At 38.2% G+C, this 14,801-nt stretch overlaps 1 long non-coding RNA gene across 1 annotated transcript in view; it reads left to right on the top strand.

The window, feature by feature from the left end:
- LOC137248896 (uncharacterized) overlaps positions 1 to 14,801 on the top strand; it is a 339,657-nt gene that overhangs the window by 174,389 nt on the left and 150,467 nt on the right. The window contains exon 2 of the long non-coding RNA XR_010952207.1: positions 10,232 to 10,336. This is a non-coding gene — a long non-coding RNA (uncharacterized lncRNA). The remainder of the gene's footprint in view (positions 1 to 10,231; positions 10,337 to 14,801) is intronic.

Raw genomic sequence — 14,801 nt, 5'->3', positions numbered from 1 at the left:
ATCAGACCAAAATATTAATATAATTGAACCTATTTCTTAGGAACCATCTACATCCTCGCAATGTGGCCACATGAACTCATTTTAATATGGACCACCGTAGTCCATATTTAACACGGGATGGTCCATATTATACGCACATTTTTGTTATGGCTAAAATTGAAGTGCCTTACATTTTTTAATAATATCTTTTATGTATTTTATTTTATTGACTATTTCTAATTGCATACTGAATTCGTAATATTTTCGAAAAATTTCAAAATAAAAAAACGAATTGAATAGCTTTTAATATAGGTTTTTATTCACGAAAAAGCTAAAGGTGGTCCATATTTACCCAACTTACTCTATATATAAACTATAATTATGAAAAGCAGCTCAATATAAAAGAGCATATTGAAAAATAAACAAGCAATTGTTTTTAATAACATTTAATCAAACAATCAATATTGCATTTACTCTGTTTTCTTTTTTTTCACAATTGTCAGGTGTTTCCCTGCAATATTGCCAGCTCGTTGAAACGATGTTATTCCGAAAAAATTGCACTGCAAAGTTTTCCGAAATAACAAAAGTAGTAAGTGGCTATACTGGCTACGTATTGGGTTTGACAGTCTCAGTGAATACTTAGTGACTACGCAAGACGACAAACGCGAATACGTAAGAAGTTATAAAATACGAATTCAGGGTGAAAGTGAATGTGAGTGAATGCGACGCAAACATTCACGGTGACATACATAATGAGTGCCTTAACATGCATTTGCAACCAATTGATCCCAATGGGTCACTTCCCATTGGAACGCGGGGATTATTTCTTGAGCAACGACCCTATAAGAACACAGTCGGTTAAATAACAGGGGTAATAGTGACAGTGTTTATGAGTTTTCGGAATGGAATTTTAGATTCTTTTTGAGCACATGGGTTCATTTTCTCTTCTTTAGTGTATTCCATGCTACTTAACCCTACAAGAATACTGACTATCATATGACTATCATCTGATTGTCAGCAATGTCAACCTAACGATCAGCGCCTCATACAAACTTTATATAACTTAAGGGGACTTGCGTAAATGTGATGTAAACAACTGTGTACGTGTGAGTTTTTGTCTCCTTCTTATACACCAACATGGCCTACTGATTAAGTATATAGCCGTAATGCTCACTCTCATTCATTTTCCTGGATCAGTGCTGACACTCTAACTATCAAAAAGTGTCATAAATGATAGTTTACTGTAGATATCAGGTTTGACTATTATACTATCATAAATGACCATTGTTATATTCCGCCAAAAATGAAACAATGCTTTTTGCTTTTTATTTACTTTATTTCATTACGTTTTTAATTTTGTACGTGATAAAAGCATACGTGTTTCTTATTTGTTTAAAATAAATAGTTTTATAAGAATTCGAGTTCAGAATGTTCAATTTAAATTCAGAAAATAACAAAACAGCAGAGGAGCGCTTTCCTCATGCGGAAACACTTTTAAAAATGAATCACCACTAACCACTATTATTTTTCGCGTATCAATTTTTTGAGTGCGCCCCACACATTCCGACAGCTTTTGGTATTTTTTAATATTATTTTCGATTTTTTTCTCTCTTTCATTTGTTAAACTTATTTTTTATATGGTTTTCGTCGGTTGAAAATGGCGGAATTTAAAAAATAACAAAACAACCGTGATAATCATTTGATTATCATATGACAGTCAGTAGTGACAACATGATTAAATCGGATAAACTGTTCTCGCATACATAAAATTCCGTTGAGAATTATGTATCTGTCTCACATGCATAATGGTATCTGCTGTATGTTCTTTTGTTCTGTACCAGGTGTCCGAAGCTTTCCCAGTTTGAGTCCTTTTTCATGATTATAGGCTGTCGTTGGGTACATGCGGACATGCGTGAGCGAACAAAGGAACGTACATAAATTTGAGTATCAATGTTTACGTCATCGCAGGATCAGCATTGTCAATTACAAGTGTGAGTGTATTAGTAAAACTATCAGCGTTTCTTGTAGGGAAGTGCATTTTCAATTCCAATTTGTTGTTTACTGTAAATCCGCAATATTTAATCTAGCCGTTCTAATACATATGTCCTATCCTTGGGAAGTGGATTATTAATTGTAAAATTTTCACGTTTCTGCGTTATTTTGTGCTTCCATTAAGAGATGATGCCCTAGAGATGGTTCTAGGACTATGAAAATAATCGCCATCTCTAAATGTATATGGGTAATCTAGTCTCGTTATACGTAAACTAGGTGTAATAGTCTCTAGATAATCCCGAAAAATCCTGGGATTGTCATATATAAATCCCAAAATCCCCAAATTGCAGAAGATATTCGGGATTCGATGCCTTTTTACGCCCATATATTTAAATTTCAGATTTGATTAGATTTTGGTCTGTGCTTTGTTTGTGCATTTTAAGCACTTCTCCAATGTAGGTATTCCTTTATTAGTAAATGCATATGTATGTAGATAGATAGCATTGCGTTAATTATCCGCCGGAAGTAGTTAAGTTTTTGTTTTCCTGCTTCGTACGTATTGCACATACGTGTGTATCTATAAAATAATTATGTCTCCTTTTTTAATTAAAAATTCCATTGGGTAAATTTCTTATAAAGAGTTTGTGTTTTCTTAATTTCTATCCATATTTTATTTTTCGATATTGTATTTTTGCATGTGTAATTTTAGAGGTCAATCATGTCGGATTTTCCCCCTTTTTATTTGTTTATTGTCAGTCTAGTGTCTTGTTACATACATATGCATGTATATTTGTTCAGCTTCATTCCCTTTGTAGGTTTACCGTCGGCTTCGTTTAATTAGTGAACATTTACACATGCATATTTAAACATGTAGGTTTATATAAAATTATACATACATATGAACTTTTCAGTTGCTAATTTTATAACGAAATAGCGAACAAAAACGTTTGATATTAGTTTTCATTCTGTTCACTCTACTTCGTATGGGTACTTTGATAATTTTACAGGCGTGCTAATAATAACTGCATAATACTATGTACAAACACACACCAAATTGGCAATTTATACCACTTGGGCAATTTGTTACGCAATTTATCATATAATACATTGTAATAATAAATTGGCAATTAATGAAAAATTGCGTAATAAATTTTTTCAAACTGCAAATGCAACCTTGTAGAGTATGTTTATGGAGTAGATTTAAATGTCAGTTTTACGCATTGCTCATCAGCTGATTTTATTTTTTTCATTTCACTGAAGTAGGGATTGTCAAATGAAGACGGCAAACTCAAAATGACACGAAAACATTGAAGACATTATCTTACAAAACACAAAAATTTCAAAGTCTTATGTTTTCATTCCATTCCATTCGCCCAATTTTGACAGCCTGAACAAAGGAATGTTGTTGCTGTAGAGATAAGCCAACCAGCTATCAAATTACTATTGTGTAAGCTAAATTGAGTTGTATGGAAACCACTCATTTTAAATCGAAATTAGCTCAATTTATTTTTCTGTTTGAACATAGTATAAGTATACCTAATATGTGCATATTGTAACGAATTTCCTGCAAATCCTCTTATTTGCCCTTTTGCTAGGATCGTATCGCTAAACTGTTGAATAAATAACTCCAATATTGAATAATGGAAAAATGGCCTTTATTAAAATACTTCACAATAACACTCAAACTGTGCAACGAATAGCTTAATAACCAAACTGATAGCTTAAAGGAAACTGACTTTCAAAATCGCCAGCCACAACTACGTGCACCAATTATTGCCCTCTCTTGTGACCACTGAGATAAGATATATGCATTTGTTTGTGCATTGCCGCTCCGCTGCTCGTATACGTACATATGTGTAGACGCAATTATTTATTCGTTTATGTAAACACATAAAGATTGAATTATTGATGTGAATGTTTGTAGTTTACAGTCTCTCGCGCGCACATAGCCGTATAAGTAAATGCATCTGTGTGTGACATCTCTCTGGGCTGCCTTATATATGTGTATACTTGATTTGATTATTAACGTAAATACTGCTTGGCATGGCCTTAGCATCGCCTTAGTGATGGGATAACTTAGGGGTGGTAATATCCGTGACACTGCCCTCCACCTAAGTCTGATCGTCCCGATCAGACAAATCTCTCGATCTAAACGTTGCCAGCCTTTCCAAATGGACCACTTTCATTTTGGTTCGTGGTTTACCGATGGTTTGCATGCGGTACACTACATGGTTGATCCGTTTTACAACTTTGTATGGGCCTTCCCAATTACACTGCAATTTCGGGGACAAACCTTTTTTACGTTGTGGGTTGTATAACAGCACCAAATCTCCTTCCTGAAAACCTTCTGAATTAATTGCTTTATCGTATCTGGCTTTCATCTTGTCACTCATAATCTTTGTTCGTTGCCTTATCAGATCATGTATTTCTCTTAGCTCTTCTTCCAAATCACTAGTGGATTTCCTGACATTTCTCTCCGCATTGGCATCTATCCCAAACTTCAAATCAGCTGGCAGTCTAAGGTCATTGCCAAAAATTACTTTTGCAGGGGTTTGGCCCGTTGTCTCATGCACTGCTGATCGGTAAGCCATCAAGAATAATGGTATGCGGGTATCCCATTCTTTATGGTATTTGTCTACTACTTTCCTTAAGTGCTCCTCCAATGTTCTATTGAATCGTTCTACCATACCATCGGATTGAGGATGCAATGCAGTTGTCCGTGTTTTTCGAATGCCCAATGACTTACACATTTCCTGGAACACAGCTGATTCGAAATTCCTGCCTTGGTCAGAATGTAACTCCATTGGTACACCATACCTTGCAACCCATTCGTTTTTAACCACTTCTGCTACTGTTTCTGCTTCTTGGTTTGGGATTGGGTATACCTCTGGCCATTTACTGAAATAATCCATAACCACCAGTACGTATTTGTTTCCGCGGTTACTAGTAGGAAATGGACCTGCGACATCCATGGCGATCCTTTCAAATGGCGCACCTGAGTTATATTGCTTCATCTGGCCATGACTTCGTGTTCTGGGCCCTTTCGCTCTGCTGCAAACCTCGCAGTTCGCAATCCACTCAGTGACCGACTGACGGCAACCAACCCAATAGAATCTCTGTTTAATCTTCTCGAGCGTCTTCGTGATTCCAAGATGACCTCCGCTTGGACCATTATGCAGCTCGCTGAGCACGTCAGGAATCCTCTTTCTGGGAACAACTATCAGTTTATTCTTGTATTTACCATCCTCACTCTCCCATACTCGATGAAGGCAACCGGATATCAAATCTAAACTGTTCCACTGTGCCCAATATGACTTCGCAATGGGACTCTCTGCTGACATCTCTTCTCTGTTTGGTCTTTCATTACGTTCGAGCCCTTGCATAACACGTGACAGATCTGCATCTTCTAGCTGGCACTTTCTTAGCTGTTCCTTGTCCCATTCATCTGTACATGTTATATTCATTAGCCGGACATCTATAATGTCTTCTTTAGCCTCGGCTTTTGAACAGTGCTTGCATTCCAAACTACATGGTCTTCGTGACATTGCATCAGCATTTCCATGGGTACTACCTTTTCGATGCTCAATGGAAAAGTCGTAGCTTTGTAGTCGCTCGATCCACCGTGCCAATTGTCCTTCCGGATTACGGAACTGCAGAAGCCATTTCAACGCTGCGTGATCTGTCCTGACACGGAATCGCTGGCCGTAGAGGTATTTGTGAAAATGTTTAATGCAGTCTACCAATGCCAACAGCTCTCTCCGCGTAACACAGTAGTTCCTCTCTGGTTTTCCAATCGAACGGCTGTAATATGCAACTACCTTCTCCTGTCCATCGACCAGTTGTGATAAAACGCCTCCTATAGCATATCCACTCGCATCTGTATCCAGAATAAATGTTGCTCCTGGAATCGGATATGCTAACATTGGGGCAGTGCACAAACGCTCCTTCAATGTTTGGAAAGCCACTTCTTGCTCCTTCTTCCATTCAAAAGCTTTGTTTTTTCTTGTAAGCTCATGGAGGCTATGGGCTACGCTGGAAAAATTTGGTACAAATCGGCGGTAATATGTGCACAGCCCAAGAAAACTTCTCAATTCATGTAGGTTCTGTGGTCTTGGCCAATCCTTTACAGCCTCTATTTTTTCGTTCGCAGTGCAGATGCCCTCTGTCGTTACCTTGTGACCCAAATAATTGACTTCCTTTTTAAACAGCGCACACTTTTTGGGACTTAACTTCAGACCAGCGCCAGCTATTCTCTGGAAAACTTCCTCCAAGTTCTTAAGATGTTCATCAAAGTTCTTGCCCAATACGATGATGTCGTCCAGGTACACCAAGCATGTTTTCCAATGTAGTCCTTTCAGTACCTGGTCCATGAGTCTCTCAAAAGTAGCTGGTGCATTACAAAGTCCAAAAGGCATCACTGTAAATTGCCAAAGACCATCACCGACACTGAAGGCTGTTTTCTCTTTATCTTCCTCCTTCACCTCCACTTGCCAGTAGCCGCTTTTCAAGTCCAGCGTGGAAAACCATTTCGTACCAGAGTGTCGTCAATTCTTGGCAATGGGTAGCTATCCTTTTTCGTTACGTCATTCAACTTCCGGTAGTCCACGCAAAACCTCATTTTTCCATCCTTCTTTTTTACAAGTACTACCGGTGAGCTCCATGGACTAGCTGATGGTTCGATGACGCCGCTGTCGCTCATTTCTTGAATGATTTGACTCACAACTTCCCGCTTCGCCAGTGGAACACTACGTGGAGCTTGACGGATCGGCCTCGCATCTCCAGTGTCAATTTGGTGTTTCACAACGTTGGTGCGGCCTGGTTTAGAATCATCCTGGTCAAATATGTTCGCGTACTTTAGGAGCAGTTGTTTTGCCTTACTCTGATAGGCTTCCTCTAGCCCATGCGTCCATGCCGTGATATCATTTGAAAGATCAGTATTACTAGATGAAACGTATTCCTGGAGCTGTTCACAGTTAATAACTACTTCGGCCTCTTGGCATCTTCCCAAAATAGCTCCTTTGGTCAAATTGAATGGTGACTTGAACTCATTGAGTACTCTTACCGGAATACGTCCATCTTGTTTTGTCATAGCCAGGGTTTTTCCTACAAGTATGTTCAGTGCTGATTTATTTGCTGCTTCGACAACCCACAATTTGTTTATCCCACAATCTCCATCCACCTTTGCCCAGATGACTGCTTCTGATTTTGGTGGTATTTGCTGACTCTCTTCCACCAGCACTCGTTTACTGCTGTAGCCTCTCTCGTAGCCGAAATTAAGTGGCACATCCATGTTCTTATATCGCATCGTCTTGCTTTGCATATCGATCTTGATGCCTTGGTTGATTAAGAAGTCCACTCCAATTATGATTTCATCAACAATACCTGCCACTATAAAATTGTGAAGTACCGTGACGTTCCCAATTGCTACTTCACATGAAACTTCTCCTAGAACCGTGCTGTCTTCTCCAGTGGCTGTACGCAATCTTGCTCCATGCAATGGTGTTATCTTCTTGTTGACTAAATCCGCTCGAATGATGGAATGAGATGCACCCGTATCTACAGTCAGTAAACGTTCCTTTCCATCCACATGTCCTCCGACAGTAAGATTGTTTGACCTTCTTCCAATTTGTGAGATTGAGATTATGGGGCATTCAATTGAGGGAGCCAGCTGTCGCCCCTTGCGGCTGACTCGCTTTAGTTTAACGATTGAGTGGACTTGGAGATTTGCTCATCTCCTTCAGCTCTGCGTTTACGGCCACTCACATTGTTGGAGCTATTGGGACCGGTGCTGCAATGTCGTGCAATATGACCTGGGTTGCCGCACTTGAAACATTTAATAACTCCGGCATTTTTCTGTTGTGATCCCTTCAGTGCTTCCAAAATTGTGTCTACCCATTCTGGCCTTTCTACTTCTACACGATGAGCCTTATATGCTGGTTTACTTAATAGGGAGGCAGTTTCCTGAGTCAATGCATGTGATACCGTTTCAGCAAATGTCAGTTTTGGGTTCGCGTATGTAGCTCGCTTCGTTTCCACGTCTCGTATGCCATTTATAAAACTCTGGATTTTTACCCTCTCGGTGTATTCCACGGGTGCGTCCGCATTTGCGAGATGAGCCAACCTTTCAACATCTGAAGCAAACTCCTGCAATGTCTCATTTGCTTTTTGGTAGCGGTTTTGCAACTCAATTTGGAATATCTGTTTTCTATGCTCGCTTCCATAACGTCGTTCTACAGCAGCCATCAATGCGTCATAACTGTTTCGTTCGTACTCTGGAATAGTCTGTAAGATTTCGGCAGCTGGTCCTTTCAATGCTACGAAGAGCGCGGCAACTTTATCTTCCACATTCCAGTTGTTCACTGCTGCGGTCTTCTCAAACTGTAGCTTAAAGACCTGAAAAGGAACAGAACCGTCAAAGGATGGTGTTTTTACCTTTGGATTACTCGCTGAAACTGCTGGACGATTTAATTGTAACTGCTCCATACGACCCTTCAAATCATCGACTTCTGCCTGAAATTGAGCGATTTTTGCATCCTGCGCTTCCAGCTTTGATGTTACCCTTGCTTCCTGTGCTTCTAACTGTGAAGACATTTGTGCCACCTGTAATGATAAGCGCTCTTCTTGTTCTTCCATCTTTGATGTTATGCGTGTCTCCTGCGATTCCAGTTGGGATGCCATATATGTCTTCTGTTCTTCCAATTGCGTTTCCATCTTGGATGTTATACGGTTCTCCTGGGATTCTAGTTGAGATGCCAGTTGAGATGTTATACATATCTGTCTTTTGCGATTCCAGTTGAGAAGCCACTGTCGATGTTTGAGCAGATATTGCAGCCAAGATCATGTTCAAGTCTGTGCTCGTAACTGTCTGCGATGTTTCGTTTTTCTCTTCAATTTTTGTTACTTCCTCGCCATCAAGATGAAAGTCATACTCTTCCACATCAATTCCTTCCGAAACTGACTTTCAAAATAATAGTGCTATTGCTCGCTAGATATTGTCTTACTCGTAACTGCTTGACAATTCAAATCAAACTGAATTACTTCTTACTCGCCTGCACCGCTTTTATAGTTTACGCTGCATACTTCTAGGCTCTTCGATTTCCAGAAGTTACTAGTTGTTTCGGCTACAAAATCGCCAGCCACAACTACGTGCACCAATTATTGCCCTCTCTTGTGACCACTGAGATAAGATATATGCATGTGTTTGTGCATTGCCGCTCCGCTGCTCGTATACGTACATATGTGTAGATGTGTGTGGTGTGATGGTAGCGTGCTCCGCCTATCACACCGTATGCCCTGGGTTCAACTCCCGGGCAGAGCAACATCAAAATTTTAGAGATAAGATTTTTCAATTAGAAGAAAATTTTTCTAAGCGGGGTCGCCCCTCGGCAGTGTTTGGCAAGCACTCCGGGTGTATTTCTGCCATGAAAAGCTCTCAGTGAAAACTCATCTGCTTTGCAGATGCCGTTCGGAGTCGGCATAAAACATGTAGGTCCCGTCCGGCCAATTTGTAGGGAAAATCAAGAGGAGCACGACGCAAATTGGAAGAGAAGCTCGGCCTTAGATCTCTTCGGAGGTTATCGCGCCTTACATTTATTTTTATTTTTTTTAATTATTTATTCGTTTATGTAAACACATAAAGATTGAATTATTGATGTGAATGTTTGTAGTTTACAGTCTCTCGCGCGCACATAGCCGTATAAGTAAATGCATCTGTGTGTGACATCTCTCTGGGCTGCCTTATATATGTGTATACTTGATTTGATTATTAACGTAAATACTGCTTGGCATGGCCTTAGCATCGCCTTAGTGATGGGATAACTTAGGGGTGGTAATATCCGTGACAATATATATAAAGGGCAAATTAATGGTGACTTATCCATAACCAGATAAAACAGCTGATCGAACCCACCTTATGGAAATCAATGTAAACAATTAAAGGGCCAATTAATGGTGACTTATAACCATAAAACCAAAACAGGATAAAACAGCTGATCGAACCCACCTTATGGAAATCAATGTAATCGATTAATGGTGCCATACCATAACGCTAACGCTATAACCATACTATAGCCAATCAATTGCTTTTTGGTTTCTCGCCATATCCATAACCTAAAAATATTTGAGTTAGTGAATTTAATAACTATTTGTAGATTTTGTTCATTGTTTTGGATACGTTATGACTAAGAGACTTATTTTTTGTGGAATATGTTTGTAATTTTTTGCGTTTTCTTCATTTTTATGAAATTTTCACGATTTTTAGGTTAAGACACCATTAATCGATCACATTGGAGATGGTTATGGAAATGGTTATGGTTACGACTATGGCGTTAGGGATAAGGAAGTTTAACTGGCCCTTAAAAGAGAGGTAATCTATATATATAAAGTAGGATGTATGTATGTATGTATGTTTATATGTTTGTATGAGGCTTATGGACTCCGAAACTACCACGCCGATTTTATTCAAATTTTCAGGATAACTTAGTAGGAACCCGGGGAGTGTTTGTGAAAAGTTTTTTTTCCGGGAAGTGGACCAGGGACCTATCGTATATAATCCTCGATTTGCCTGAAATTTGGTACGTAGGTAGCGTTATATCTAGAATAAAATGTCGAATCATTTTTCTTCCGGGAAGTGGACCAGGATACATATTGGTGACTAGGGTCTCGAGATATAGGCCAAAACGTAGACCCGGGCACCCCTAGAATGTGTTTATACAATATGGATATCAAATGAAAGCTGTTGATGAGTGCTTTAGTATAAGGTAGTTTTCATACCTATCGGTGACTAGGGTCCCGAGATATATGCCAAAACGTGGACCCGGGCACCCCGAGAATGTGTTTATACAATATGGATATCAAATGAAAGCTGTTGATGAGTGCTTTAGTACAGGGTTGTTTCCATACCTATTGGTGACTAGGGTCTCGAGATATAGGCCAAAACGTGGACCCGGGCACCCCTAGAATGTGTTTATACAATATGGATATCAAATGAAAGCTGTTGATGAGTACTTTAATACAGGGTAGTTTTCATGCCTATTGGTGACTAGGTATAGGCCAAAACGTGGATCAGGGTAACACTAGGATGCGTTTTTACATTATGGATATCAAATTGAAGCTGTTGATGTGTGCTTTACTACAGATAATTTTTTATACCGCTGGGTGTCTTGGGTCTCGAGATATAGGCCAAAACGTGGACCCGGATACCCCGAGACAATGTTTATACAATATGGATATCAAATGAAAATTGTTGATGAGCGCTTTACTATAGGGTAGTTTTCATACCTATTGGTGACTAGGGTCTCGAGATATAGGCCAAAACATGGACCCGAATACCCCTAGAATGTGTGTGTATTTTGGATATCAAATGAAAGCTGTTGCTGAGAGGTTTTAAGTAATTTTCATTGTGATATTCGATTTAGTTGCATCAACCTGGCAAAACTGATAAATATGCATGCGAAGCCGAAATAAAGACATGAATTAATAATACCCACATACCTATTTACATACGTCCTATTCGATTTGCCTGAAATTTGGTATATAAATTTGCCTATATTAGTATTTGCGATGCTTTTTTCCGAGAAGTAGACCAGATACGGACTGGAACTGGGATTAGGACTGGGACAGAGACTGAGACTCGGAGTGGGACTGGGACTCAGACTCGGAATGGGACTGGAACAAAATACATACCACCCTCTGGTACTGGCGGGTTAGGGGGGTCAGAATATACCTGCGGTAGGTATGCCTGTCGTAAGAGGCGACTAAAATACCAGATTCAAGGGGCTGTGTAGCGCAACCCTGCAGGTTGCCAGCGCAACATATAGCTTCTCCAAACCCAATTGTCAGCCTCACCTATCCGCGGCGAATCCTGTTTCACTAACAGACGAGGCTACGGTGGGAGGAGTGAATACAAAGATTAGGGAAAAGTGTAGATGGGTGAGGGCAGATATACCAAATTTAGGGCAGAAAAACGTCTGCCGGGTCTGCTAGTGTTCCTATATTTTCTTTCGAAGGCCGGGTTTTCGGTACAAGTTCAACTCAATTTCAGTTACACTACGCTTAAACTTGTTATGCATTTTTCCAGTCATCTTTAGATAAAATTTAAATTGAGTTAACCTATTGGCTGTTTTCGTCCTTTTTTGTTTTGAACACACTCAAAAGTTACTCTATACTATTTTTAAATTTATATAAAAAAATAATAATTTCCTCTAAAGAAATTGATCATAGTGATGATGAGATTAAAGAAACAGATATTTTAATTTATCTTTTTTACTTTTATTAAAAGCGTTTTGTTGCTCATTAATGGCATTGCATATTCAAAAAGACAGCTGATGTCGTATCTACAAATTATGTAGTTAAAGCATATATGACACTACTTTATTTTTGCTAGGATTCCAAGCTAAAAAAACTGACGAAGCTTTATCGGAACTTCAAAAGACAAAAACAACTTCTATCATGAAAAAGGGAGACTGTGATTTTCACATGTTTTTGTTTATGTTTTACATTTTATTTTTACATTAACATTTAACAATAAAAACAATGCAAATATCACGCGAAAATTATTTCTCTCTCTAATGGTTCACTTTTTTCACAAGAAATTTGATTTTAATTGTGTTTTTACGCACCAAATTTCAAACTAAAAACAAAATTTTCATTTGTCAGAAAAAAATAAAGAAAAAACGGCCGAATGTCAAAAAACCTATCGAAATACAAACTGGCTCGTTTGTTTTTAATGAACTAAATTGTATTTTTCTTGTATTTCGTTAGTTTTTTGAAATATAGTTTACACACTTTGTTATGGAAACGCATTTACGAGGGAAGCAGTAAGGAAGGCGGTCGGCATGATGTGTTGGTGCACAGTGGCTAGTCATTGTCGGCTGGGGCGGTTCTTTGCCAACCTTACTGTTCCGGCGCCATAAACAGAAAAAAGTACCTATCATGCCTATCAAAACTGAAAGCTGTCAAAATCAAAAACCCTGACAGAAGCGCAGAGACCGACTCAAAACGCCTTTAAATTCAAACTAAAACAACATCCGGCTGAACCGGATGTCACGGACAGACCGTTAACATTCAAAAAAATTCAAAAATTTAAAATTCAAAAAAAAACTGGCGCAAAAAAAAATTACTGAACCGGACATGACCGGTTACTAACTCTAAAAACCAAATTCAAAAAAAACTGCTGAAATTAAAATAAAATAACCAAAGGGAAAATAAACATAAAGGGCCGAATATATATACGGGGCGCCGCGGGTGGGGTTGCGACGCCCGGTGCTTTACCCACCCTCAAAATCCATGGCCACCGACGCACCTGTATTTCGGTGGCCCCTTACCTGTATGCCCTAAGTGCCTTCTAAAAGAATAGGGTAGTCAACATTCCCATTTTAATTACAATATTTATTCACAATTCATTATAAAAAAAATATATATAAAGTTCTAGCTAGTTTTGGTTATTAACGTAGGGGGTTGGTGATTGTGTTGGTGTTGTTGGTTGCGAGTGTATATAAGTTACATACATACATACTTGATCTATGCACATACTATTTTAGTGTTATATGGTTTAGCCCCATACTCATTTGCCCTTACATTAGTACGTTGTTACAATAATCACTTATTATATGCTTTGTGGTAAAACTTATTTTTTTGAGTGTACTTAAATATCAATTTGGTATAACGCGCATATTATAATGATAATAATAATATGTAATATGTACTGAGAAATTTTTTACAAATTTGTTACAAAAGCAATAAAGATAAATTTTATGTAGCGCTATGCATTATATGCACGTACATATATTACCTTCTTCTGGTGGTTCGAACAATATTGCTAGCAATAGTAATTCATATGTGTAGATATATATATATATATATATCTATATATATATATATATTGTACTTGAATGATATAAGAAAAGAAAGTTTAAATCTTCTAGCCGATTCGTGCATAAAATTTCCTTTTTTTTCCTAACATTTTATGGGTGAAAATGAATCGCTAAAACGTTTCACGTGATTGCGTGAGCTAACTTCAAACATTTTAAAGCTCCAAAATATATTCTTAAAATGATAAAGAAAAGGGTATGCCTTTTAAATTTTTTTTTTTTTTTTAAATCTAATGCTTAGGTAGGTATTCGATAAATGGAATTATGCTCGTGAATTGCTGAATACAATTTTAGTTATATCTAAAGAGTTTTGTTCAATATAATGTATATAAGATGCATTCTCAAATAAACGGAGTATGTTTGAATTAGTTTTGAGCGTTTTAACATGTAATTGCTGCTTAACCTGACTGAGACAGAACTGCCTGTTTATTTGTGAACAAACCTTTAAAATGTGTAAATATATTAACTGCGTTTACAACCTTTAATGTCTTGTCAAGTGGCAAAACATACGCGTTCATGTGGTAATTCTTTTGGTTAGATAGATATTACAAGCTAAAGTTACATAGTGGCAATCATTTATGTGTGACTTTTCTTCTATAAAACGTTAAACTACCTTTTTATCTTTTAGGTTGATAATTCGAAGGTAAAAATGTCGTAATTTTGACAAAAAAAATCGATCCTTGTCGAATGGTTCACCCGGGCTATATAAAACCCTCCAAGTACCACTTGGAAGTTCTTTTAACTACCCTGCAAAAAATGCTCTAGTCATTCCACGCCGTTGGACTAGTTACTATACATCATATGTTATGTTCTTAGTCATGTTTGCATGGGCGTGGGTAAGTTTCGTGACCAGAATTTTTTTGTAGGGTAATTACATCTAAATTTATACCTTGATGTTTGCTTCTTTTGCTGCGCCTCCAGCTGATGTTTCAGATGTTGGAGTCTTGGTTGTAATTGTGG

The sequence above is a fragment of the Eurosta solidaginis genome, chromosome 4 (assembly GCF_040869045.1).
Source record: "Eurosta solidaginis isolate ZX-2024a chromosome 4, ASM4086904v1, whole genome shotgun sequence".
NCBI classification, from domain to species: domain Eukaryota; kingdom Metazoa; phylum Arthropoda; class Insecta; order Diptera; family Tephritidae; genus Eurosta; species Eurosta solidaginis.
This window is presented reverse-complemented; position numbering and strand designations above follow the sequence as displayed.